Source organism: Myiozetetes cayanensis, unplaced genomic scaffold (genome assembly GCF_022539395.1).
Source record: "Myiozetetes cayanensis isolate MyiCay16 unplaced genomic scaffold, myiCay2020 scf4, whole genome shotgun sequence".
Taxonomy (NCBI): domain Eukaryota; kingdom Metazoa; phylum Chordata; class Aves; order Passeriformes; family Tyrannidae; genus Myiozetetes; species Myiozetetes cayanensis.
Window position 1 is genome coordinate 26,001,712 of NW_026087631.1, and position 26,897 is coordinate 26,028,608.

General features: G+C 38.4%; 1 long non-coding RNA gene across 1 annotated transcript in view; it reads right to left on the reverse strand.

The window, feature by feature from the left end:
- Positions 1-11,681: 11,681 nt before the first annotated feature.
- Positions 11,682-26,897, reverse strand: part of LOC126646834 (uncharacterized) — a 30,115-nt gene continuing 14,899 nt past the window's right edge. Inside the window, exons 2-3 of the long non-coding RNA XR_007630412.1 lie at positions 23,081-23,244; positions 11,682-11,732 (exon numbers count right to left, since the gene is read on the reverse strand). This is a non-coding gene — a long non-coding RNA (uncharacterized LOC126646834). The remainder of the gene's footprint in view (positions 11,733-23,080; positions 23,245-26,897) is intronic.

The following is a 26,897-nucleotide window of genomic DNA, read 5'->3' on the forward strand; positions in this document are numbered from 1 at the left end:
AGCTAATAGTACTGCAAAGTTTAGAATCACTGCAATAAGATGCCTGAAAATTTGCTTTAAACAGTATTGTTTTTCTGGGAGCATTCGTTGGGGGAATACCATTCCTAAACCACAGTAGGCTACTACAGAGAAGTCAGCACAGCTATGGAGTAAAAAGGAAAAATTATGAAGTACAGCTAAATAAAGACTGATATTTAATGCAGATGTTAACTAGAGAAGCACTTGGCAGCCTTTATCTGAATAGTGATGACTAGCTGATTAATATATTCTCAGATATACGGTAGCTGGGAAGCTTTAAGCAATTTCAGTTATTAGGACCTGATAAGAAATTTTTTCTGTCTTAATATACACAGAGAAAACCTTTTCTTCAAATAATTTAAAGCTAAAAGAGAATCACCCAGTTCAACACAAACAACTGAACAAGTCGAATGGGCCTTGCAGGGATGACTGATCTGAAAACAGTATTAATAGATAAATAATACAAAAAGAATTACCATGTTAAGCAAATGTCAAATGGGAATTATATGTACCTCAAATATCCTTCAATTTAGTTATTCCAACAGATTATTTACAGAATTCTACTACGAGAGGCATATAAACGAGAAGTGAAATTTAGCACTTTATTCAAATTTAAGTCTGATGGAAAATAAAGTGAAGGAATACACAAAATACAGAAACTCATTAAACATTTTAGCCTTAGCCAGATGCTGAAAATAAAGTCTCAATTTGCCCCACCTTAAATTTTGCTTTTTTACTGTAAAGCACCAACGTGCTTGTACACTAAAGTAGTTACACTAAAGAGTATTATTGCATTTAAAAATACGCTTCTTTAATTCCACTTACCTTACCTAGTTTTTTTTCTAGTAATACAGGGACAAGAATGAAAGAAGGTGTGTCAGTGTTTCAAATGGAACACATTTCTCTATACTCCTTACAGAATATTTGGTCCAAACTATATCCCTTCTTTCCTGCAACTCATGACCTTCCTCTCCCAGCAACATAGCTCTTTACTCAGCTGTACTTTGCTCTTTGACTTCCCAGTCAGGCTGACTTTTCCGTAGCACACTGAGTAGGGGGCATAAACATCTCAGTGGTATGTGGAGCCCCATTTCCTTCAAAAATATTTTAAAAGGTGGAGCTGAGGTGTGAACATGACACACAAGTCTTGAATGAAAGCAGCAGTGTGCCACTGTGATCAGGTAGCAGTAATTCTCTAATAAATGTTCTGTCCTAAAATTCTGTATATGGTGCCTGTCCACATCATGTCCTACACAGAGCTTTGCTCTGAGCAAAGCAGATTCACAACAGTTTATGCAATGAGAAGAATATAAACCTCTCTGTCATTCAGAAAATAACTTAGATATGTTTTCTCAGACCCTCCTTTACAGCTCATCTCAGAATATTGAGACCCTCATTTTACTTCTACTGTAAACTGGGTATCTTGAGCCACTTTTATTTGCATATATATATAAAACATAAAGTTTTTCCCAGTCATCATATGTCAAATAGGACGAGGGCAAACACTCATAATCTTGCAAATTTGTACAAATATCCTGACCTGTATTTTCTACAAGGTAGAAGGTGTAGTCAACTGTGTGCCAGTGCCTCAAACAACATTCATAAATACAGCACACACATAATAAATTAATGCTCTTGAAAGTTTTTTAAAGTTCTAAAGAGAAAAGCAGAAATCATAAATTGAAAAGCAGATTTGTATTATTTCAGACGCTTATGGCTAGTTTAACTATCAGAGTGGGTATCACTGTGTACTCCAGGGTGAGGAATTAATATTACCTCATTTGATCCAAATCAAGGAATGTTACTTTGTAAAACTCTGAAATAATTGTGGATGTGAAGAATGGAGACAATAAGCTAGCTTTTAAATTATGACCATCAGTGAAACTTATGTTACATGGAATGATAGAAATGCTATGTGAAGGAAATTATTGAGCTTTTAAACCTCATATATTAAAGTGTCTCTATTGCAGCATAAAGAATACGGTATTAGGTAAGCCCCATATAGTGTAATTAAATGTGTTCAAAGAAGAGGTTAAACCACTGTTAAAAAGACTGCAGTGGGAATAAAGACAGAGTGTAAAACCTATCTGTAAAATTGAACTGTATGAAAGAATTTTAACTTTAAAAAAGGAGAAAAATGAGAAAAACTAATTACAAAATAGTTATATATATAATTAAAATCAAACTAAAGCACTCCTGGAAAGAATACATGATGATCAATAATTACACATTGTATTCACTCAGAGATGGGAGAAATTCAATTGGTGTTTAGCCTCTCTAAGAAGGTGTAAAATCAGGCTTTTGTTTCTTTTTGTATGAAAGAGTTTTCATGCAATTCTATAGAAGATGATTTAATAAATATCCTCTGCATGGATATTAGAAGAATTTACTGGTTGCTAAGCTACTACAAAAAACTTTTTTTTTTTATTTTTGCTGTGGGTACATATTTGCTGGAATATGGTGCAATGGAATATTGCATTTGCTATGAATGCACAGACATGGAGAGTATTTACGAAGTCTATGCAAGACAGTCCAAATTTTTGATCCAAAGAACACTAATTTGTTCAGACTACGCACGGAATAAGAGTCCCAACAAATCACACTTCTCAAGAGTGAAACAGATTCTGGCTTTAAGCAACTTAACAGCTGAAAAATTCAGAATTGATTTTTATCTTGTAAGTTTGTTCTTGAGTCTTTTTTTCAATCTGTGGCAAACAGGGTGGGGAAATGGTAAGTGGAATGGTGGACAGCTAATAGCAGAAGTGAGCTATCATGCCTTAATCAGTTCTCAATACATGTGACAACCCTTATATCAAGGCCTATTGCAGTTAAATTGTGAAAAGTATTGAAATAAACAAAAAAACCCCAAAATCCAATTAAACAAAACCCATAGTTAGGGTTTCTGTTATCTATTAGGTTTATAGTTTCCTCAAACAAATAAGTAAAAGCACATTTATGATTTATATATATTTCTTGTACGTCCAGTGAAAACTAGGAGAGCATTTTCAGGTAGTTTCTTCTCACCACCAGCCTGAATTTTATTTCCTTTTTTTGAATTTTTATTCCTCATAATCAAAATATCTTGGCACTTCCTAAAATCTATACATCCTCAGAATACATTTATAAGATAGGAAACAGTTGTCATCACCCCTTGTTAACACAAAACAGCACTTATCAACTTTCTAATTGGGACTAGGCTTGAATTCTTGATATTGGCTCTTTTTTTTTTTTTTTTTTTTCCAAATGGGAACCGAAATCATATATGAAGGGAAATATTTCCTCCTAAATTTTTCTTCTTTCCTTTTTTTCTTTTTTCCCCTACCTCCTCCAGTTACCATAGACAGTGTTAAAACCAGTTTCATGCATATAAGTATGCTGATGTGTTTGAGGGAATTGCATGATCCTTAACACTTAACTGCTGCTGGGCCAAGGCTGCCTTGGTCCATGCAGATCAGATATTTGCTGCAGTGTGTGACCTGGTACACCAGGATTTAGATACATCATGTTGCTCTCTACTGGAAGCAGGTCTGGAATGGGGCCAGAAGCTTAGCTTCTCTGTCAGCTCTGCTTCAGTGTGGCTGCAAAAAAGAAATCTGTGCCATTCCATTTCCTCATCTTTGTTCACATATATGTATTTATGTATGGCTGCCTGACTTCCACCAAAGAATTAAACTTTATACTGTGTTTTCCTGATCTCAGGGATATAAAGAGACACTTCAACCTGTCAAGGCCCTGGGATTTACTTCAAAATTATTCTACATTTTCATGAAAGAGAAAGAAGATATTCTCTTTGTTGTTGTAGTTTTGAATGTATATGATGCAACTTCCTATCTCTTGTTTTGCAGCACAACTTTTGAAAACACTTTTTTCTTATGAAGTGTATATTTTATTGTCCTTGGAAGTTTATAGCTCCTCAGTGCAACATTTTACAAGAAAAGAAAATATCTGAGACCAAGAAAAAACAAGAATGGAATTTCTGGAAGAAATTACATCCACAGCTTTTGCAAACATTGAGACCCAAGTGTTTGAACCTTTCAAAGGATCACTTGGTTCAATTATATACATTTATTTGCTGTATTTGCTAAATCACTATTGCTCTTGACTCTTATTTTTTGTCTGTTTAGGACAAGCTGAAGCATTCCTTTTCTGTGTTCGGTGAACAATGTATTCTACAGCATTACTATATCAAGGTTACTGATTCTTTCAAGTCAAAGTTGCATAAATGTTTCAATTCACAATGCCTTAATACATTATAAAGCTTTTCAGATTAGACTATAAATAAGCATAAATTCAGAAGACTGTTTTTGCCCAGACCTTTTAGCAGTTGTATGATTACTGTCAGACTTACTGTAGGTAACTGTGTGTGTGAGTGTGCCCTAATTTCTGGTAAATTTACATACAAGAACAAAGGCAACCTCTCCTGCCACACAAGGTGCAGAGAGATACATTAAAACTAACAAAGCAGAAAGGAGACTCAAATTGAAGCAGTTTTTTAAATGACAGTTTAATGAAAGCAATGTGAAAATACTGTTAGTTGGATGGAAAACATCTGTCCTTAACTATTCTTGAGTGATGGGATGTTATGAGATACTTAAACAATTTTTAACAGTCCATGGGTAGATCAGCAGTGGTTCAGGCATGACATGTCCCCTTTAATATCATAGCAGTAACACTCCACAAAACCTTTCAGATGATCTGTTGATTCTGTAGTGGTCCTTCTGCACCAAAGGAAACCTGCAGAAGTATTGCATGTCATCATTCAAAGATGTATAATTAAGCCACAAACTTGCATTTTTATTTTAAATAAAAATCCTAGAGTGTAAAATAACTAGAGTGAAATATAACACATAGTAATTTTATGCAGCAGATAGGAAAATGAGAGCCTTAATAAATGGCATTACAAAAATCTACCACGTTACCTATCATTGTATCTGAATCCATAAATACTAACTATAGACTGTGATGAAAGGGATTTGTCATTTTATCCTTACAAATTTCCTCATCTTGCTAATGTTTGTTTAATGGTTTCAGACAACATTTCTAATCGATCACTTTCCATTTCTGCCTAGTACTTTATACTCCATGTTACGTTTTCAGAGCAGAATTACACATCCAAATTCTGCCCTGTTTGTAACCCACAAACAACTTTGATTAATAGTAGCAGCAAATTTGTCACTACTTTATGTTCATTTTTTTTTTTACTGTGTGATATCAATGGTGTCTTACTGCTAACATACATAAAATCATTTGCAATTCTAGCAGAGCCATTCATGCTGCTGTGTTCAAGGGTATGCCATTACTTCAAGTTTAAAATCCTCTGATATAACTCAACAGTGCAAATTTGCTTCAGGCAGGTGGTACAGAGGTCCTCAGATTTTATTTTTTTTTCTCCAGAATATGAAACTAATTGGTAATTTTTGAGTGTTCCAAAAGAGAGAGAAAAAAAATCAAGGAAGAAGTTTGGAGCAATTTGAAAGTGACTCGGACAAGTATTCTTACAAAATGAATCTGTGCACATGATTAGCCTGTGATTTATAGACAAAACACTGGGGAGAGGATACTAATTAAATAAGAACAGGCACCGAGGACACTTTACTGCAAAACTGCTTGAATCTCAATATTTATTAGACAATGTCATCTTGTTTATAATGTACCCCACCTTATGCATTTTCACATACATATTTCTGAATTTACTTCCCTGGGATTGGTATTAATCAGAGCTAATTCTTCTGAGAAGAGCTGGCACCTGAATCTTAGCCCTACCAAGGACATTGCTAGCTGGTTAATTTTTCTGTTTCTTTTTTGTTTTGAGTTTGGTTTTTTTGTTAAATATTTTATATTTTATTTGTACCTGTTAGTTTTGTCTGTCTCATTCTCCCTGTACTCTCTTTTATCCTGTCTTGGAGAAGCAGCAGTAACAAGGAGTTGTTTAGGTTCTTGGATACCAATTGGGATCACACCACCACACTTACAGTCAGATAGATATAAAAATGGTTTTGCTTGACTAGATAATTTATGCACATATATCTAAAACCTGAATATTTCTGTAAACCCTTAACAAGGAATTTAAACCTCACTGCTAAGGCATATTATGAATCCTGGTCTGCTTGTCATTTTTGCCAATGAAAAGTTCTTGTTCAAAGAAGCATAATCTCTCCTCTTTTGAATATAGTATAGCTTTTATATTCCCCCAACCAAAAAGGAAATTGTAAGATCCACTGAGCACATTTCTGAAGCCATAAAATCTTGTTATCTCAGCACTTCATTTTCAACCCATTGTGAAAATATAAATTTTTAACAATTGAGGTGTGATTTCAAGATCTACAATTAAAAATACTGGGTGAAATTGTAAGGTCACTGAAATCAGTAATGAGCTGTATCTGTTGAGGCATCATTTTTATGTTTGAAGCTTTACAATGATTTGCTATTTGCTTAATGTATAGGAATGACAAGAACATTCCAAAGTGTCCAAAGCAGATAGGTCACAGTTTCATTTCAGTTACAGATCAGTTCAAGAGCCAGTGCTAATGCTGCCCATACTAGTGGGATAAAACTTTCATCATAAACAAATGAAAACGTTGTAAAATGCAGAAAAATCTTAAACAAACTAGAACAGTTCCTTATATAATTTTTGTATAGAAAGCATACAGAGAAACTATCATATGGGGTTGGGTCAATCCATCACTGTTGGATTGATGAATATAGTAGCAGAGAAATTAAATAAAAAAAATGTTTCTCTAAAGGCAGATATAAAGAAATGAAAGGAGAAAAGTACACAGATGCCTATTATGCACATATACATACACACAACAGAAAAATTAAAATATAGTAAATCTCTAATGAGCATTGCTTGCAAAGGCATAGTTAGTTTCTTATGTTTGTAGAAAAATCTTTCTCTTTTACCTTAGTCGTAAACTATATCCACAATGGAAAGAAGGAAGGAAAACAAAAACAAAAAAAAAGAGTCATTTTTGATTTGAAGAAAGCCCTATAAATGTGCTGCACATTCAGCATTCTGGAACAATCCTCCCTGAATGCTCATCCAGATGAAAATAAATGCATAGTCCAAGTGCCCTTTCTTGTTGTAACAACAGACATTGTAATTATCTAGCAATCAAGTCAATTTGATTATCATAATGAAAATAAAAGTGAGTTGCCTTTTTTTTTTTGATAGAATGATGATGGTGTAAAGCTATGTCTTTAGAGCTGAATTTAACCCCATTTTATGAGACACTACTGGGATTTACTCACTGTTCACTTAAAGACTGAAAATGTCTTTTACCTGCACATCTTCCTGTGTGTTCCCTGATTATTTGCAAGTCGACAGCATGGTTCTGCTGAAAGGTTGTATTTGTTGTAATAGCTTTCTTCAGAAATCTCCATTTATAAACATAACAGTTTAAGACACTGTGCTGTAGGTTTGGAGAAAGTGGTGTAGCATGCACCATGTCAGAGAGCTCTTGCACTGTGAATGCTCATTTCTGAGAGCTCCAGCTGATTAAAATAAGACTGTTGTACCTTGCAGGTCTAGGGTGAGTCCTAGATCAGTCAATGATCTAATACATAAATACAGGGATCAGCATGGGTCTTTCATTAAGAAGCTGTCTGAGATGCTAGCTACTGACCTAGCTAACAGGCAAAGTGCTGACAGCTACAGCAATTGCCTTGGAATAGGAGGAAAAAAACTGGCTTAGGCAAAGTCCCAGAGCAGCAAGCAGATATCAAAATTTAAAGTTCCTAAACTGTAGGGACAAAGTTTGTATGCAAAGTTCTCAGACTAAATATAAGAAAGCTTAGTAAGTAGGAATATGTGCCCTTTAAATATTTGCTGAAGATTATCCCTTATCACTTGAGCAAGTTTCCATACAGTATACAATTCATACAAAGAAAATTATTATTAAGAAGAGTAAATAAAGAGAAATAATTCATATTTAAGCTGATCAGAAAGATAACCAAAACCTCTCCTTAACAAGAACCCTAACCCCCCACAGAGTGCAAGAAAAAACAGATCTAATTATCATTTCAAGTGCTAGAGGCACTTTTCTGAAGGTTGTATGAAATAACTTTGCAAACCGCTGGGTATAAGGATGTGCCATTAATCTAAACCTTTGGTTGTTTCAAGCTTTCTAGCCTCCAGGCAATGGCAAATCTTTCTGTAAAAAACTATGCAGGGTGAAACTGAGATCATACACAAGAGGCAGTGGCTTACACAAGAGAATGACTTACATGCCATCATTACAATGCTGTTTCCTGCCTATTTAAGCACACCTATGGTGTCTAGCTAGAATGTGAAATGGTCATAGGTATAGAAAGTGCTTGCAGTATTATGTGTACAGTCACAATGCCTTAATTTTCTTAAGTGCTTAATCAGCCCTTAGCAGTGTTTGGCATCTAGGCATTTCTTAGTAGGTTAACCCCTTTACATTTAAATAAGGTAGTTTGCTTAAAAGTAGGGTGTTTGCTCCATACAAAGTTCAGCTAGCTCCTGCATCTGATGACATATGTCACAAAATATCCACTGTATCCATACTCTTACATAACCATGATTTCTACTAGATAGCTGCAGCATGTTAAAAAAAAACATGTTAAAATCACAGTTTTTACTGAATCTTAAAAGGGGTTTTTTCATTCCATAAAAAACTTACCTTGAAAACCAATACTCAGGACTCTTCTGTCAAACATGTTTAGTATATATGAATATATATATAAAAAAAAATGTAGCAGAGAGAAGGAATCTGCAAGAGGCAAGGATGACTACCTGATTTGTAGATGTGAACTAATTTTTGACCATTGCCTTTGACTGTTGGCAGCTAGATATTTTCAGGGTGCCCAGCCAGTGATAAGAAGAAATGACAGAGGAATCAGGAGGAAAAAACCAAACCAAAAAAACCCCAAACCAAAACAAAACCCCCACCAAAACCAAACAAAACAAACAAGCATCAAACAAACAAAAAATCAACCCCCACACCCACATGGCTTCCAGTCAAGACAAACACCTGTAGCAAACTCTGTAGTGTATTTTCAGAAGCAACAATCTCCTCCTCTTTAAAAGATATTTAAATTCTATCAGGAAATCAGCCATTTGATGAAGAGCAGGTGGTTCCAATTGAATAGCTGAAAATTGATCTTTTCTTTAAGGCACTCACAAACCCTTTGTTTCTGAAGAACATACAACCCATTTTCATCAAAATATTAATACGTAGAACCTGCTATAGTCTCAGCGTAAGCTGCATAAATTTCAACAAATGTCTTTTTATGCCACACCTCAGTTGAAAGAAATCTTTCCTCTTTCTGTTACTTAGCAGTGGTTGGACACAGACACCCCTTTGAAAGATGGTGCTAAAGCTTGTGCTAAGTTTAAATAGAAGCTGTTAATCTGCAAAACTGACAGTAGTGGGAGCTGGGCAGAGGACTTTTTTGCTGCAGCAATACTGTGTCTCCTGGGAGAACCATTTTGCAAGTTAATCTCCCACATGTATAAGAGTTGCCTGAAGTTGTCTTTCATTGCAAGCCTGGTCGCTCAGATGTGTAAGAGAGGTGAAGCTTCCTTAGGCTCTGGCATTTGTTATGTGTGCTCTGTACAGCACCACTCTGCTTCAGGTCACTTTAGAGCCTCGTAAAGGCACAGTTCCCCAGGTATATTCTCCCCTCTTTATGCTCAGTTGCAGTTTTCAAAGGTTAGGAGGGCTGCTGAGGTAATTAATCTGATTCTGCTCCTGCTACAATACCAGTGAAAATCCAGCTGATTTTATTGGAAGTACAATAACAGGTGTAATAAAGATAGAAGAGAGGAAAAGTGGTGTGTTAGGAAACCTAATACTTTCACCATCTTATGTAAAATTATTTCTGATGGGAAAGGCAAAGGTGGCTACTTCGATCAAAAATATAAGCTTAGCGTTATTTGCACCCAGGTCTGCAGGAGAAGTTTGGATGTGTGACTAAAACTGCGTGTGGAGTATGACTTTATGTACGTTTGGCTATAGGAATTCTGTAATCTTAACAATCACATCATACCAAGATGAGATATTAAATCAAATGTCTCATATAATTTGCAGTTGTAATGAGTTGCCAAGAGGGTCTTTGCACGTGGTAATTCTGTAACATCCTTTCACAGTGGTAACAACGTATTTGAGAATGAACACTTGAGAGCTCCAGAATGTTTACTGAAAGAGTAGAGATAATTGTAGAATCAATATCTCCTTTAAAACTAGCAGTTCTGTTGCTTAATATTTTATACAGAGAAACCGTTGTGCCGAATAAGACAACTGGTGATAAGGACATACCTCTTGTAAATTTAATGAATCAACCCAAACACTTTGTACTATCTGAAAATAATATGAAGGATTTAGAAGAGTCTTTGAGCAAGTGAAGCTGCCGTATAATACTTCAAAATGAAAATAAAGGGAATAACGGCGTTTTTTGAACACTCTTTGGGGGTCAATAACTATTTGGAAGCTATGAGGTCCACCGAATGTGTGGGACAAATCTTTGTCAACAACCTGGTATGGCTGGTAAGACACCTAGTAGGGAGATATTTAAATTAGGAATGACTGCTGAGGGAGAGATTTGTCTGTAGGTAAAGAAGTAGTGGATGGGGTGGGCAAGACAAAAGCCTGGGGTGATGGGAGCAGAATTGGATACAGTAATTAACAACACAAGAGTGAAATGTAATCTGTTTGAGAACAACCATGTAAGGAAGTTCAAGTGTCTAAAGAACAACCTTATTGGGAAAACTCTTGCCTGTAAGAGGTAATCTGCACACTTGAGTGCCTCTTTGTTGTGACATGGCTGGATGCCAAGTGCCCACCAAAGCTACTCTGTCACTTGCCTCACGCAAGAAAATGCGTTGATTATCTTTGAATTTGTTCGCTTAGCAGCCCGCAACCAGGTGATAAAAGAGTGTGTAATTGTAGACAGTAGTTGTGGAGAACGGATAAAAGTACCACAATCTTGGTTTGTGCGGAGTGATCAATGGCAGTAAGAATGTCGTCACTGATGGTATCGACAGTCACTATGGCATTAATACTTACTGTTGGCATAACCACAGGCCTTACTAACCCAAGACAAAACATGTGGGTTACATGGGCAAACCAAACTGGACAAACTGACTTTTGTCTATCTTTAGCAACGCCTGGGGATCCTTTTCCTACATGCCTTATTGGTTACCCTATGTTTGAAGAACAGGTATTTGAAGGGTAGTTTAATGGTAGCTTTGCCCAAATGGAGTAATTTTTTAATAATACAAGACAGAACAAGAGCTGCTCTGGGGAATGCATATGCCGGTAATGCAAAGTGCTTTTGTACAGCAATATCTCATACAACGCCTGAAGCATTCAAGTCTACTTCCATTACAGGAGTTAGACCTGTTAGGTTCTGTAGCACCTACTCAGTGGGCAAAAGTAACTTCATATACCAACTGTAGCAATGTTAGCCCTCAAGAACAACTATGGAATGGAACAGGAGTAGTTGACTTTGGGAAACCTTGGTACCTCTGGCTTCAAACACAGGGTGAACAATTAGCATGGAAAGGATATTAAAATGTAAGTGGCAATTCTGAACATTGGATTTTTCCATGGTTTAATGTAAGCGGCAATTCTGAACATTGGATTTTTCCGTGGTTTAATGTTAACACCTCTGGAGGTTATTTATTAATAATAATAATAAATAATAATGGCCAGTCTTCGCGAGCGAAGATCCGGGGAAGGTCTTTCCACCTTCCAGCCTGCGCATTGGATTTTTTTTTTAGGTGAGACACAGTGTGCGCGGAACTGAGCCCACCCTTTAATCCTAAGGTTCATCTGCCGGGGCCAAGCGAGCTTGGACGGTGGCAGTGAGGTCCTTAGGACGTAGGTGGGTTGCCTTTAAGGGCTAACGAGCCCCACCTGCCCGGGAGTGGCCCTGACCGGGAATCGAACCCGGGTCTCTGCGGTGATAGCGCGGCGCCTTTACCATTAGACCACCAGGGGCTCCAGGTTATTTATTACCACCAGGATATTTCCTTATCTGTGGTGATTGTGCATGGGAAGGCATCCCTTTTCATCCAGTGGGAGGTCCATGTTACATTGGAAAATTAACACTTTTTTGCCCCTAACCTAAGGAAATTGTGGAAAGATACACAACATACGAAAAGAGATTTTCATCATTTCAGTCCATACTGTGATGATAATGTCCAAGTTGGAAAAGAGGTGGGAAGAATAGCCTTAGCCTTTTTTCTTCCTGGAGGAGCTGCTGCGCTAACTATGCTAAATTGAAACGCTTAGCATGTTGGTGTGTTAAACAGTTTAATAACATCCAATATTATATCTCAGCTTTTAACTGATATAGATAGTGTGCGACATGCAGTTTTGCAAAATAGAACAGCAATTGACTTTTTATTGCTAGCACAAGGCCATGAGTGCCAAGAATTTGAAGGCATGTGTTGCATGAATTTGTCTGACCATTCACAGAACATACACAAAGAATTGCAGACCTTACAAGAACTCTTAAATCACATTACTTATGGCATGACACCATTTACTGATTGGCTGAAGGAACTTGGGTTGGGACCATGGCATATACAAATTGTACAGTGGCTGGTACCCATTGTCTTACTGCTTCTTGGAATATGTATTTTTTTACCATGTTTGATACAATATTTTTGCAGCTTGGTAGCCCAAACTGTATCTGCTTTGTTTAAAGAAAAAGGGGGAGGTGTGAGGGTTTATAGTGCTAACATAGAAGATATGTTGCAATTGTGAGAACATGACCTTTATTTTGATGACCTTCTGATGGTATGAGGATGTGAAAGACAAATAGAACCACTAAGAAAAACAGTAATAAGGAACTAGATACACAAAACAGGATCCAAGTACAGGTTATCAGGATGTTTAAGGACATAAAGAACATCAATGAGGATGAACCAATAGAAGGGAACTGTTAGTGCATGTTAGGCACGTGAACAGCTAATATAACCAATAAGCAAAGTAGCAAGCATGTGTATGGAAGTTTAATAACTGTATAAAAGGCTACCACTTGATCTGAATAAACAGCATTCTCTGATCATCATATTGCTGTCTTGAGTTGTCCATGCCTCGCATGAACCCCACACACAGTGTTCTATACAACCTGCATGAAGTTATCTGATCCTCTGTGGACCCCATGAGCCACAGGGGCACAGCTGCCTTATGATGGACTTCACCCCAGGCTGCAGGGGAATCTTTGCTCCAGCCTCTGGAGCACCTTCTCCCACCTCCTTCTTCACCAGTCTTGGGGTCTGCAGGGCTGTTGTTCCCCCCGTTCTTACTCTTCTCTCACAGCTACTGTTGTGCAGTAATTTTTTTCTCTTCTTAAGTCTGTTATCCCAGGACCACTACTATTGCTGAGGGAGTCAGCTTTGGCCACCAACAGTGGGTCCAGCTTGGAGCTGTCCGGGATTGGTTCTGTTGGATATAGTGGAAGTTTCTATTCTCTTCTCACAGAAGTCACCCCTGTAACGACTCTGTCACCAAAATCTTGCCACATAGCCCCAGTACACTCGTTGAAATGCCTGAAGTTCATGTTGTATGGAAAAAAACCACACACAAGTTAGAAGTCTCTGTACAGTCATAACACTACAGCCACAGTGGATTAGGGAAGTGTGGTAAGACAGCACACATGACTGGAGTTCAGTGATGGTTGGATACTGGTTCCTCAAGAATGACGAGCAGGAGGGTGAAGAGGATGAATTGCCCTTTATGTGAGAGAGCAGCTGGAGTGCGTGGAGCTGTGCCCAGGCATCGGTAAGGAGCCAGCTGAGAGCTTGTAAATGAAGATCAGCAGGTGGAGCAGAGTGGTTGTTGTTGCAGTGGGTGTTGCTATAGATCTCCTGAGCAGAAAGAAGTAGTGGCTGAGGTCTTCTTCAGATGACTGGAAGAAACATCACATTTCTGGGCCCCAATCCTTCTGGGGAGCTTCAACTACCCTGATATCTGTTGGGATAACACAGAAGTGTTCAAGCAGTCTTGGAGGTTTTCTAGAGCATGTGGATGATGGGTGATTGAGTAACCAAGAAAGCAGGGTGCCCTGCTGAACCTTTTGCTTACAAGCAAGGAAGAACTGGTCATGGATGTGAAAGTCAGGGACAGCCTTGGCTGCAGTGACCATAAAATTGTGGGTCTAGGATCCTACAAGAAGGGTGAATGGTAAAAAGCAGGATCACAGCACTGGGTTTCAGGAGAGGAGACTTTGGCCTCTTCAGGGATCTCTTTGCCCAGGAATATATTACAAGTTATTACAGCATTTCAGGCTTTCTGATACAGCCTTTTAAACACTAGATTTTTATTTTTTTCAAACATATTTTTATATAGATAACTCACAATTCTATGATAGGAGAGCATTTCCTGGATTTTTGAGATAAACATTGATTTTGTAAACAGTTTTGTTTTCAAGTCAGAGAATGCACTGATATGAATAAATATCAGGATATTCAAATGAATACATCTGTAATTCTCCACCCCAGCAGTCCCTTTTGTGGCAGGAATCTTTGAATAACTTTGTAATGTCTGTGTTATTTGCTTTAAAACCCTTCCTTAAAACCTTTTTTTTGGAGCACTGCCTACAAAGACATGACATGTCTGAAACACTCATATGTGGTTTCTGCTGCTTATCACAATGATCAGTGCACTCTAATTGTTTCCTCAGATTCATCTGTACATCTGTCTTCATCTTGTATTTCTTCCTTATGCTTGTATTGTTGGTTCTTTCAAGCAGGAAAAGTGTTCATTCTGGCCACTTATTTAATTTTCTATTTCTGTTCTGTGTTTGTATGGTAGATTCCTGCCTTTTGACAATTCTAAGGATAGTCTTGTTAGGATAAAGAGACAGTACAAGTGCTACTGCCAATGCTTTTGCTATTATTCCTGTTTATACATCTGAGGAGCTGATCTGTTTGCATAAGCATAACTGTATTTTTGTCCTGGAATTTCTCTTCCTAAAAATATATTACCTGTCAGAAATACAACTTTTAATACTTGGCATCCCTCACTCTCCTTTGCTACTTAGCAGAATTCAAAATCAAAGTACTACCTCTTTGAATTCATTTTGTCACAACTGGGCAGGTTTTTTTGCATCACTAGTTTGGGGCTTCATTTTTCTCTTCTATATTAAATCTGATGAGAAAATCTCTAACTATCTAAATCTTACTGCTGAATTTAGCATTAATTAATGTGACTAGTCAAGAAAAATAAGCACAATCTGGCCTAACTAGATTTTAAATCCCTGTCACTAAACTAGGTGTTTCACTGCCAGAGGGTGACAATGGACATTATGTTACAGAACAGATTACATCAACTTCTTGCTGTTTATGGTCTTTACTCCTTTTTTTTTCCTCTCAAGAAATATCACCTAGTCATAAAATGTAATATATGTTCAGTAGTCTCTAATCAGGCAATAGAAAATATATGGTCTATGCCACTGTGATTTTGCAGATCAAGCACTGTCTTTCCATTATGCCATCACACTAAACTACAGCTCTTGAGCATCCCTTAGAAACTCCATTTGGCCTTTCTACACATGAGACAAAACAACTGGATAAAGGACTGAGGAAAGATAGTAAAAGTAAAATAAACTCTGGATTTAAATACTTACCTGTACAATACCTCAGTGAATTTAATCTTCAGTGAAAAATTTAGGAGAAATTAGTATTTGGTTCCCATCCTGTTTTCTCTACCTCACTTTTTTATGGGTCTCTTGAAATAATGAAACTCTAGAAAAGATTATGGATTTCAGCAGAAATAAAACAAATAGCCAAGAAAAAACCAAAATATAACAACCTCCCCAAGATATATTTAAAATAAACCTAATTAAAAAAAAAAAATTAGTCTCCTTACTCAAAAACTTCAGTAAGCTTGCATTAGTTTGATAATTTGTATGTCCTACTTGTTCAATGTAACAATGCAATTGCTTGTTTCCCCTTTGTTTCATGTCTGTTCTCATTGTTATAGTGGATACCATTAAATATCCAATCTTATACTAAGCTAATGTGTATCAGGCTTAATGTGATTTGGAACTAAGGATTATGGTTATATTTTGTTTCTCATTAGTTTCTGGCAATCTAAATGTGCAAAAGAAAAGGATTGCTTTTACTGTATAAATATATTTAGTAGTTTTTTTCTAACACTGTTTTTATCTTCAGGGGAAAATGGGAAGCAGATGAGTACTTCATCAACTAAATTAAAACCTACTCCATACTTGTATTTTCTAAGGAAAAGTTACCAAAAAAAAGGAGAAATATCTATTCTGGTCAATCTTTTTAAATCTTACTATAGCAATTTTGGAAGCCCACTTGATTGTCTCTGGGTCAAGATCAGAGGGATTGTCTCCAAGGGTTACCTTAGAGCAGACATCTGCTATTGACCTCCAAACCAAGACAATAAGGCCAATGAAGCAACACCTGAATCTCTTAAAAGTTCCTGGAATTCATAGAGGACTCTTTCCTCATATAAAGATTAGGTGTGCCAAACAGGAATGAGGCACTTCTGGGCTTGATGCTCACAAACCAGGTAAACATTTTGTAGTAAACATTGGTTAGTGATAACCTTGGCTGCAGAGACCATAATATTGTGCAGTTTGGAATCTGCCTGAAAGTATGGAAGGTTAGTATTAAGATGAAGGGTTTAGATTTTGGAAGAGCAAACTTGAGTTTGCTCAGAGCTCTACTGGAAGAAATTCCATAGTAAGCTTCCATGGAGGATGGAAAAGCTAGTGAGTGCTGGGATGTTTTTGAGAACATTCTCCAGGAAGCAAAAAAACAGTTCATGCCCTTTAAAAGCAATGGAAGAGGCAGAGCAATAGACTCCCTTGGCTTAGTTCTGAGCTTTCAAATCTGCTTGAAACTGAAAAAGAAGCATACCAGAGATGGTAAGTGAACAAATACCTGTTAAGAAGTACAAGGGCATTGCCAGGGTATGCAAAGATCCAGTTAGAAAAGCAAAAGTTCAGAAATTGGCCAGACACATAAAAAAACACAAGAAAGGGTTCTTCAGGTATGTGAAGAACAGGTAGAAACAGAAGGAAAATAACAGAAGCAAAATACTGGGCCCCTGTTAAACAGGAGAATTAGTCACCAACAATGCTGAAAAGGCAGAGATTCTCAACACCTCCTTCTTTACCAGTGTTGTTTGGCCTCAGGCCTTGGAAACAAAAATCCAGGGTGATGCAGACACCGGTCCACCAGCAGTGAAGGAAGAGTTGGTATGTGGACTATCATAGCTTAGCCCCTATACAAATCACTGAACCCTGACAGTATCAACCCATGCATGTTAAGCTGTCTGATGTCATTGTTAGGCTGCTGCCTGCAATCTTTGAGAAGTCATGGAGATTAGGGGACATCCCAGAAGCCTGGAGGGAGCCTAGTGTAGACCCCAGCTTACAAAACGTTTAAGTAGGATCCAGGATATTATAGGCCTACTAGTCCTACTTCAGTGCCTGGGAAAGCTATGGAACAAATCCTCCTGGAGGTCATCACAAGTCAGATGAAGCACATGATTGGGAAAAGCAAGCACAGAATCACCAGGAGCAAGTCATGCTTGACAAACCTGATCACCTTCTACAATAAAGTAACCTACTCAGTTGATGTGGGGCAAGCAGTGGAGTTCTTCAAGGTTTTCCATAGGATTTCCTACAGCCACCTCCTAGAAAAACAGACGTGTTGCAGTTTGGACAAGTGAGCTGTCTTCATAAATGATGTGGAAGATGGGATCAAGTGTAGCCTGATAAAGTTTACCAGTGATCCCAAATTTATCACTGGGGGAGGTGGGCATTTTGTCAGGGAGAGCTACCTTGCAGGAAGATCTGGATAGGTTGGAAGAGTAGGCTAACAATAATCTTATGAAGTTCAACAAAGACAAGTGTGAGGTAACACACCTGAGAAAATGTAGCCCAGGGGTGCAGGACAGGCAGGGATCTAGCTGGCTGTGGAAAGGACCAATGGGTCCTGGTGGGCAGCAAGCTCAGTATGAGTGAACTCTGTGCTGCTGCAGCAAAGAAAGCCACTGGGGTGCTGGGCTGCATCAACAAGGGCATCACCAGAAGAGATAAAGAAGTCATTAATCCTATCATTCTTCCTCTGAACAGTTGTTTCTGAAATGGTCTTGCTTTCACTTCTGCCAGAACAGCATGCATTGGGGTTACTTTACTTACTGAGACCAGAATCACGCCTCAATGCCAAAATGAGAGATTCTAAGGTGCTGTTTATCCTCTGGGGAAAAGATTTCACATCACACTTTCTCCTCTGTGAAAGAGATTAGGAAACTTCCAGTTTTACATACCATGTTATTACTCCAACTTGTACTGCACTGGCTCAGCCCTATTCTAGTTTTACAAAGTGAGACCCTTTGAGGAGTTTTTTCTATTAATAACATGCTTTGCATGATTCAAATAAAATGAGAGATTATAATGTCTCCAGGAGGACCATAATTTTCTAGAACAATTCTTATAGAGCACAGGATGACAGAATTATTTTTCCCCTCCAGTATTTGAAGCAACTTGGATGCCTTGAGGTATACTTAAACTTTAAAGCTTGATATTATGGAAGGTATTTTGTAAAATGAGTCAGTTCACAGAACAACTTCCTCAAAATGTGAGCAATGCTGATCAAAGGCTGAGTTGTTCTAATCAGGTAATTGTTAAAGTAATATCTTAGATGTTTTCTTTAAATCAGTTTCATTACTCAGATCTACAATCTATGAAGTCTGTACCAGCTAGTAAAGTACAATTTGTCTTAAATTAAAATGATGTTTTTCTTTGACAAGACAATATAACGTTCTTTTTCGTGCAATGAATTATGTGGGTATATTTGTCAGTATAAATTTTCTGGCAACAGTAATAAACTGTTCTATCATTCATTTTATTGCTGGAGAAAATAATCTTTTCTTATTTGTACAGACATAGCATTTCCATAACTCTTCAAGAAAGACTTGGCAATACTTCAATCTGAGTGTTATTAGAAAACATTCTATTACTGCTCAGTAAATACATTACTTTCTTTTCCATTATACTTACCACTCTCCAAAGAAGGACTTGCTTTTATTACCCTAGTCTACTCTGGCATAGGAACAGCCTACTTCAGAAATCTGTCCATCCACAAAAATAAGTGGCTTTCCACAACAACACCTCTCACATGCACAATGTCATTGCAGTGGCAAAGCTCACAGTATTTCTCTCACTGTCCAGGCCTAGAACCCCTAAACATTGTCAAAACAGCACAGATTAACTATATTTCTATATACGGCTTTGACTGCTATGCTTTTTCCTTACTCTATTGCTTTTGGTAAGTATTTGCTTTTGCAAAGCTACCAAAAAAAAAAAGTAAAGGAAGAATCTCATACTGTCTGTGATCTCAGCATCTTTCTCTTGTTCTTTTCTGGTATCTTACATAGTTTCTATCCCTATCATCTCTTTTTCAGGTGTCCCATTTCTCTGTCTTAATCCATGCCTTCCAAATTAATCTTTCTTAACTACAATGTGCTTCAAAGCAGAACTGTTTCTTCAGACTTTCCTATGTATATTGATTTTGCCCTCAGGACCACAATTCACTACAGATATATCACCTTAGCATAATTCATTCTCCAGAAGATGATAATAAACAAGGCATTGAGATCAATATCAATTAGCATCCATTCATAAATGAATAACATATCAAGAAACTTTGTAGTATAAAAAAAAAAAAAAAAAAGGAAAATCCATTAAGGACTTCAGGAGGAGTAAAAAGATTAGGAGAAAAAGTAATTCTAATTGAATTTTTTTTCTCTTTCCTCTGCCCCTCTAATTATTTCCTATGTTGTAATATGTGATCAATATTTGTGTCCCTCTTTTGCTGCCTCATATATTCAGAACTTTGCCAAAAAGGGACTGCAGTAAGGACTGGTGCTAAAATCATGCCAATTCTATTATATTAAGACAATCAATACAATGTAACAGTTCCATATCTCACAGAGATTCAGCCTTTGTAAATTTTTTTGGTTTTAAATTTTTCAATATTTGAAAGCAGTTGTCCTTCAGAAAATACATTGAACTTTGTGTTTATTTCTGTGTTAGGAAAAGGTTTAGCATATTTGGGGCTCTTTAAGGAATCAAAATTATCACAAATATGGTACTTTCTTAATATGCTTTTGCTGGGTCACACCTTTTGAGAATAGTTTTCCTAAATCAGAATAAAGAAAATTTCCATCAGTTGCATGAGAAAGGCAGGTTGTTGACAGAGGGGCTCGGGTAACATATGCACATGATCTATAAGATCTCCAATATGTCCGCTTTATTAAAAGAGCTCAGACTTTTTATAGTTTCTCTATACAAGGTCTCATGACCAGATGCACACAATTGGTTACAAGTTACTGTCCAGATGTAAACATACATTACAAATACATTTATAATTGGTTTATAACAGGTATCCAGGTAGAATAAGGTAATTATTTACTTTATCAAACCTGACCTTCTTCTTGGCACAGAAGTTTTTTCTTTTGTTCTAGCTAGGAAACTCGCAGCCATCTCGGCACTTACAAGTTATAATATCTATAAAGCTATATTAAAGCAAAGTTTATAAAACTACAGAATGCAATATAAATTGCTCATGTATCCATCATGTTCCTTCCACAGCAGGTAGCTGTTTATCATCACTGGAGTGATTGGGCTGAAAATACCTGCCTTAAGACCAAGAAATCCTAGTTACTATTGGAGACACCACAAAAGATATCTTTTTAATTCCTATAAAAGGGAAGATTAAAAGAGGTAGCATTATTTGGTAACTCCAGCCTTATTTAACAAATCTTAAGTGTGCTTCCTTATGGAATGCATTAATTAGTAGAGACGAAGGGAAATGTTTAGGATGTGAAATTCTAGGTATTCTTACAGTGTCACAGCAGTAAATTAATGCCATCAAGAACTGACACTGATATAATCACATATAACTTGCTGCTTCAAGTACTATGCCAATTACCTGTGTGGTGGCTTATGATTAAGTTTTATTGTGGGTTTACTTTGGGCTAATTTTCTTTTACCCCACACACAATTGCTACAAATTGAGAGAAGGTTTATGCAGACAAAAGAGATCTGATGTGGGGAAAATAATATCAGAATTTATTACTGGCAGGATAAACCCCATAGAACTATATATACAACAGTTCTAACTAGGCAAAAGTGCTATTATTTACAGAAATACCCATTTCCCCTTGTATCAGTTCAGGAGGAGAAGCAGTCTCTTTTCCATTTCCAGAGCTACAGGTCTTCTAAATAATTTTGCAGCACTTGAAAGTTCTTCTTCTATTATTTCTAGGACGACAACTTTGATTTGTCGCAGCTGGAACTGTTTATCTCTCTCTCTTTCTCTTTCTTTCTCTTTCTCTTCTCTTTCTTTCTCTCTTTTCTTTCTTTCTCTTTCTCTCTCTTTCTCTTTCTCTCTCTCTTTCTTTCTTTCTCTTTCTTCTTCTTTCTCTTTCTTCTTTCTTTCTTTCTCTTTCTTTCTTCTTTCTCTTTCTCTCTCTCTCTCTTCTCTCTTTCTCTTTCTCTTCTTTCTCTTTCTCTTTCTCTTTCTCTTTCTCTTTCTCTTTCTCTTTCTCTTTCTCTTTCTCTTTCTCTTTCTCTTTCTCTTTCTCTTTCTCTTTCTCTTTCTCTTTCTCTCTCTCTCCTGTGTCAACCTCAGGGCTGGGTCTACCCCCTTCTGGGCTAAGACCAGAAGCTGGGGGTTACCTGGGCCTTGTGGGGTCTTCTATGGAGTGCAAGGGGACACTTGCCTTACCATGGTCTTCCCACAGTTACAGGGGATAATGGCTTTTGAGTCTACCCCTGTTTCTTGTCCCTCCTCACAAGAGACAGTCATTGACAGACCTCTAGTGTGAGTCCACCTTTGGGCAACAGTTCTTCCATTGTCTGCTGTTCCTCATGGTCACAAATTCAGCTGCATCAGCATGGATCCCTCACTGGGATCACAAGATCCTACCCACACGGACTTGCTCCAGCATAGATCTCTCTCTCCATGGGCCACAGGTCTCCAGTAGGACTCTTTCATCTTAGGCCTCCCACAGAGTCACATCTACTTCATGCACTCCTCTGCTTTGGTGTGGGCTTCTTCATCAGCTGCAGCAGGAGGATCTCTGCTCCCCAGCAATCTTCTACAGGTGGCAGGGGGTTTTAGTTTTCAGTCTCTTCCCTGCTGAAGGGAGAGAAAGGGGGGAAAAGAAGGAGCCCCCTGTCTTTGGGTTTCTCTTCTCTCTGCTCTGGCTGCCAGCTTTGACCTTGGAGGCTGCTCTATCTCTCTACCTGGAATTCCTTCTGCAGTATTTCTAGTCCAGGCAATCTTCCTTTAGAGTTTTTCCTCCACTCTGTTACATGTCTTGGTCAGGGGGGGCTTCAGTGCCACACCTGCCCCTGGCCCAGAGTTGGGGAAGGAGAGAGATCTGGCCCACCTGGCGCCTGCCACCTCCCCTTACATGGCTCCTAATTGCTTCTGGACAACAAACTTTCTCTTCTCTTTTCTTAAATATGTATTTGGCAGAGGCGTTACTAAAACTTTTGATTGCCTTTGCTCTGGAAATCCACCTGGAAAAACTTATTTTCAGCCCCGGGGGCCTGCTGGTCATCAAACCCATGACAAGTTTAAAAAGCAAATATGATTCTTCAGACTGTGGGTTAGAATTTGTGAATTTATGAATATAGGAAGTTGGAAGGTGATAAAAAACGAAGTCATGTTTACAGCTGTAACATTACTGCAATTTGTTTTTCAGAGAAAGTGTTTTTTTGCATGTGTCTTAGTTAAAGAAAAAAATAGATTAGAACAAATATGTGGAAGAATGAGAACGACAAACACAAATAAAAGGCTGCAGGATTCAGATAAGAAACTCTTGAAAGAATAGCATAATATAATTGCATATCTGAATAAATCTAAAACAAGAAACCGAATAGATTTAAATTCTTTCAAATTTAACTGTGTCAACATTTATAAAAGAAAAAACAAAACAGCAGAGAAAAATGAATGTCATTCAAGCACACCAGAACAACATAAAATAATAATGGCCAGTGTTCGCGAGCGAAGATCCGGGGAAGGTCTTTACACCTTCCAGCCTGCGCATTGGATTTTTTAGGTGAGACACAGTGTGCGCGGAACTGAGCCCACCCTTTAATCCTAAGGTTCATCTGCCGGGGCCAAGCGAGCTTGGACGGTGGCAGCGAGGTCCTTAGGACGTAGGTGGGTTGCCTTTAAGGGCTAACGAGCCCCACCTGCCCGGGAGTGGCCCTGACCGGGAATCAAACCTGGGTCTCCGCGGTGATAGCGCCGCGCCTTTACCACTAGACCACCAGGGGCTCCCACCAGAACAACACAGAACAAATAAACAGTCATATCAAGGAGGTAATCTGAAAATATGGTCTTTCTATATTTCTTTGATTTTTTCTGTTCTCCAAAGTAAAAAATTATAATAATAACAACTAATAACTTTTTTACCAGGAGCCAATTGAAAAATTAGAATAAATACCTCCAAAACCCTAATGACTAATCTTTTGTATTACTTTATATGCAGCAGAAAAACATAATGAAATGCATATAGAATTACCTCAGGAGCAAATGTGCTATCTGAGCTAAAATTAATTCAATCAAGCTTGATTAGAGGTGCTTATCCTCTATAGTATTTAAGTACAGTATAGGTAATTTTTTTTCAAAAAAATTATATTATTTTGTTTTCTAGTTAATTGTGGTTTGCACTAATGGCAAAAAAAAAAATGCTCCAATCTTGAGTACTTATCACTGAATCTGATCAAGATGTTCTCATTCTTATGATGACAAAAAAAATTTTAAATATTATCTAAAATGAAAACAGATGAGAATTTTTTTACTGTTTTCTACATAGATTCTTTCTTTTTTTCCATAGGTTGAGATGAACATAATCCAGAAAATTGTCTACATGCACTGAGTACAACAAAGAAGACAAAACATAAGAGACTACTCCCAACTTTTGAACAGTGGTGTGCATCAGTATCTATACTAAAACAGTTCAGGAGGTGTTCAGTGACACTGCACCACACACTTGTGGTTATGGTATTACCTTCCAACAGGATTAAAAATTATAAAGTTCAATTAAAGACAATAATTCTTAGAAAGAAACATATAAAGACTGGTTTCCTATTTTTGTGAGTTTTTTTGTTGTTGTGGGTGTTTTCTGTGTGGTTTTGGATTTTTTTTTTTTTTTTTTTTTAATTTATAGTGTTAAAGGACAGCCCCAGTTATACTTTTCTGGTGTTATCTAATTAGAATTATAGCATCATAGAATGGCCTGGGTTGGAATGGGACTTTAAAGATCACCTAGCTCCAAACACTCCACCATGGACAGGGACACTTTCCACTAGATCAGGCTGCTCAGAGTTCCATCCAGTCTGGCCTTGAACAATTCCAGGTATGGGCCAACCACAGCTTCTCTGAACGATCTACTCCAGTGCCTCACCACCTTCACAATAAAGAATGTCTTCCCAATATCTAACCTATCTCTGTCAGTTTGAAACCATTTCCCCTTTGTCCCATCACTACATATCCTTGTAATTAGTCCCTCTCCATCTTTCTTAAAGGTATCTTCCCTTCAGGTATTGGAAGGCCACAACTAGGTCACCCTGAAGCCTTCTCTTTTCTGGGCTGACCAATTCCAATTCTCTCATCCTTTCCTCAGAGGAGAGATACTCTCTTCCTCTAATCACATTGGTGTCCCTCCTCTGGCCTTACTCTAACAGGCTGGTGTACTTCCTGTGCTAGGGATCCTCAAGCTGGATACAGCACTGCAGCTGGGTCTCACCAGAGTAAAGCAGAAGGGTAAAATCCCTTCCCTCGACCTGTTGTTCTCACTGCTTTGGATACAGCCCAAGACACACTTGGTTTTCTGGGCTGCCAGTGCACATGGATGGCTCATGTCCAGCCTCTCACTCACCAGCACTACCAAGTCCTTCTCAGCAGGGCTGCTCTTGATCTGTTCCCCCCAGCCTGTGATAATATGAAGGGTTGCCCCAACCCATATTCAGCACCTTGCACTTGATCTTGTTAAATCTCATGAGATTCCCATGCCCCCCCCTACTTGAGCTTGTCCAGGTCCCTCTGGATGACATCCTGTTCTTCAGGAGTGTCAACAGCACCACTCAGCTTGGTGTCGTCTGCAAATCTGCTGAGGGTGCACTTGATCCCTTCATCTGTGTCATTAATGAAGAAGTTAAAATAACACGTCACTTGTGTCCACTGGCACTCTGAGCCATTCACCACTACCCTCTGGATGGGACCATCCATCTAATAGTGCCCTCATCAAATCTATTTCTCTCCAATTTGGAGAGAGGGATGTTGTGGGGAACATTTTACAGAAATCCAGATAATTAACATCTGTAACGCTTTCTTTGTTCCTTGATGTAGTCCCTCCATCAAAGGCTTCCAGGTGAGTCCAGCAGGACTTGCCACTGGTGAAGTTGTGCTGGCTGTCCTTAACCACCTTCCTGTTCTCCATGTGCCTTAGTAGAGCTTCTGTGAGAATCTGTTCCAAGATCTTCCCAGGCACAGAGGTGACGCTGAGAGGTCCATAGTTCCCAGGTCTACCTTTCCTTCTAATCTTTTTAATAATGTGTAAAATGTTTCCTTCTTCCAGTCACCTGCAACTTCATGAGTGCCATGACTTTTCAACTATCATGGAGAATGGCTTGGCAACTCCATTAGCCAACTCCCTCAGGACTCTGGGTCCCATCAGGACCCATAGACTAATGAGAAGAAAGTAAGAAAGATACTTTGCACTCTGAAAGTGTCTTTGTTACCTAATTGTAGCAGTAATATAATAATGTATTGCAAATTATAATTAAAAAAATGGGTTGGGAAAAAAAAGCATTACTGAATCACTGAACCATAGAATTGCTTAGATTTGGAAAGACCTTTAAATCACTGAGTCCAACAATTAATCTGGTACTACCATGTTCACCACTAAGTCATGACTCTACATGCCTTTTAAATATCTGCAGGGAAGGCAACACAACCATAGGACAGCCTGTTCCAGTGCTTGACAACCCTTTCCATGAAGAACACAACCTGAGGCCATTTCCTCTTGTTCCATCACTTGCTACCTGGAAGAAGAGGCCAAAGCAGACCTGACTACACCCTCCTCTCGGGTAGCTGTAGAGAGTGACAAGGCCACCCCTGAGCCTCTTCTTCAGGCTAAACAACTCCAACTCCCTCAGCTGCTCCTGATGGGACTTGTGCTCCAGGCACTTCCCCAGTTGTCCTGCCCTTCTCTGGACATGCTCCTGCACCAAAATGTCTTATGTGTCAACAAAGAAGAAGCCCAAAACTGAGCACAGAATTCAAGGTGTGGCCTCACCAGTACTGACTACAGGGGAACAATCACTGCCCTGGTTGGTCCTGCTGGCCACACTGTTTCTGAACCAAACCACAATATCACTGGTTTTCTTGGCCACCTGGGCACACTGCTGGCTCGTGTTCAACAAGCTGTCAACCAGCATGCCCAAATCCTTTTCTGCCAAGAAGTTTTCCAGAGATTCTGGAGAGAGTCTGATAGTGATAATACTTTTTATTGCACCACTGCTCACCAAGGTGATCATTTCACTGCATTAATTTCTTGCCCTGGGATGTTGCATTCCTCTGCATAGAGGTGTATTGGAAAGATCAAAGGTATACTGGCAAAGGACCACAGAGAGCTGAAGGAGCTCTAAAACCTCACTGGGCAATTTGTGCCAGAATTTGATCACGCTTGTGTTATAGGTTTGAAAAGAGATGTTAGAATTTTTTCTCAGTGTCGATCACTGCCCCTCCTTCCATCCCCCGCATCTGTTTCTTCCAAGGCAGGAGTGGGGGAGGGAGCTGAGCCGTACGCATGAGGCAGTGCGGGAGCCGGGAAAGGGGG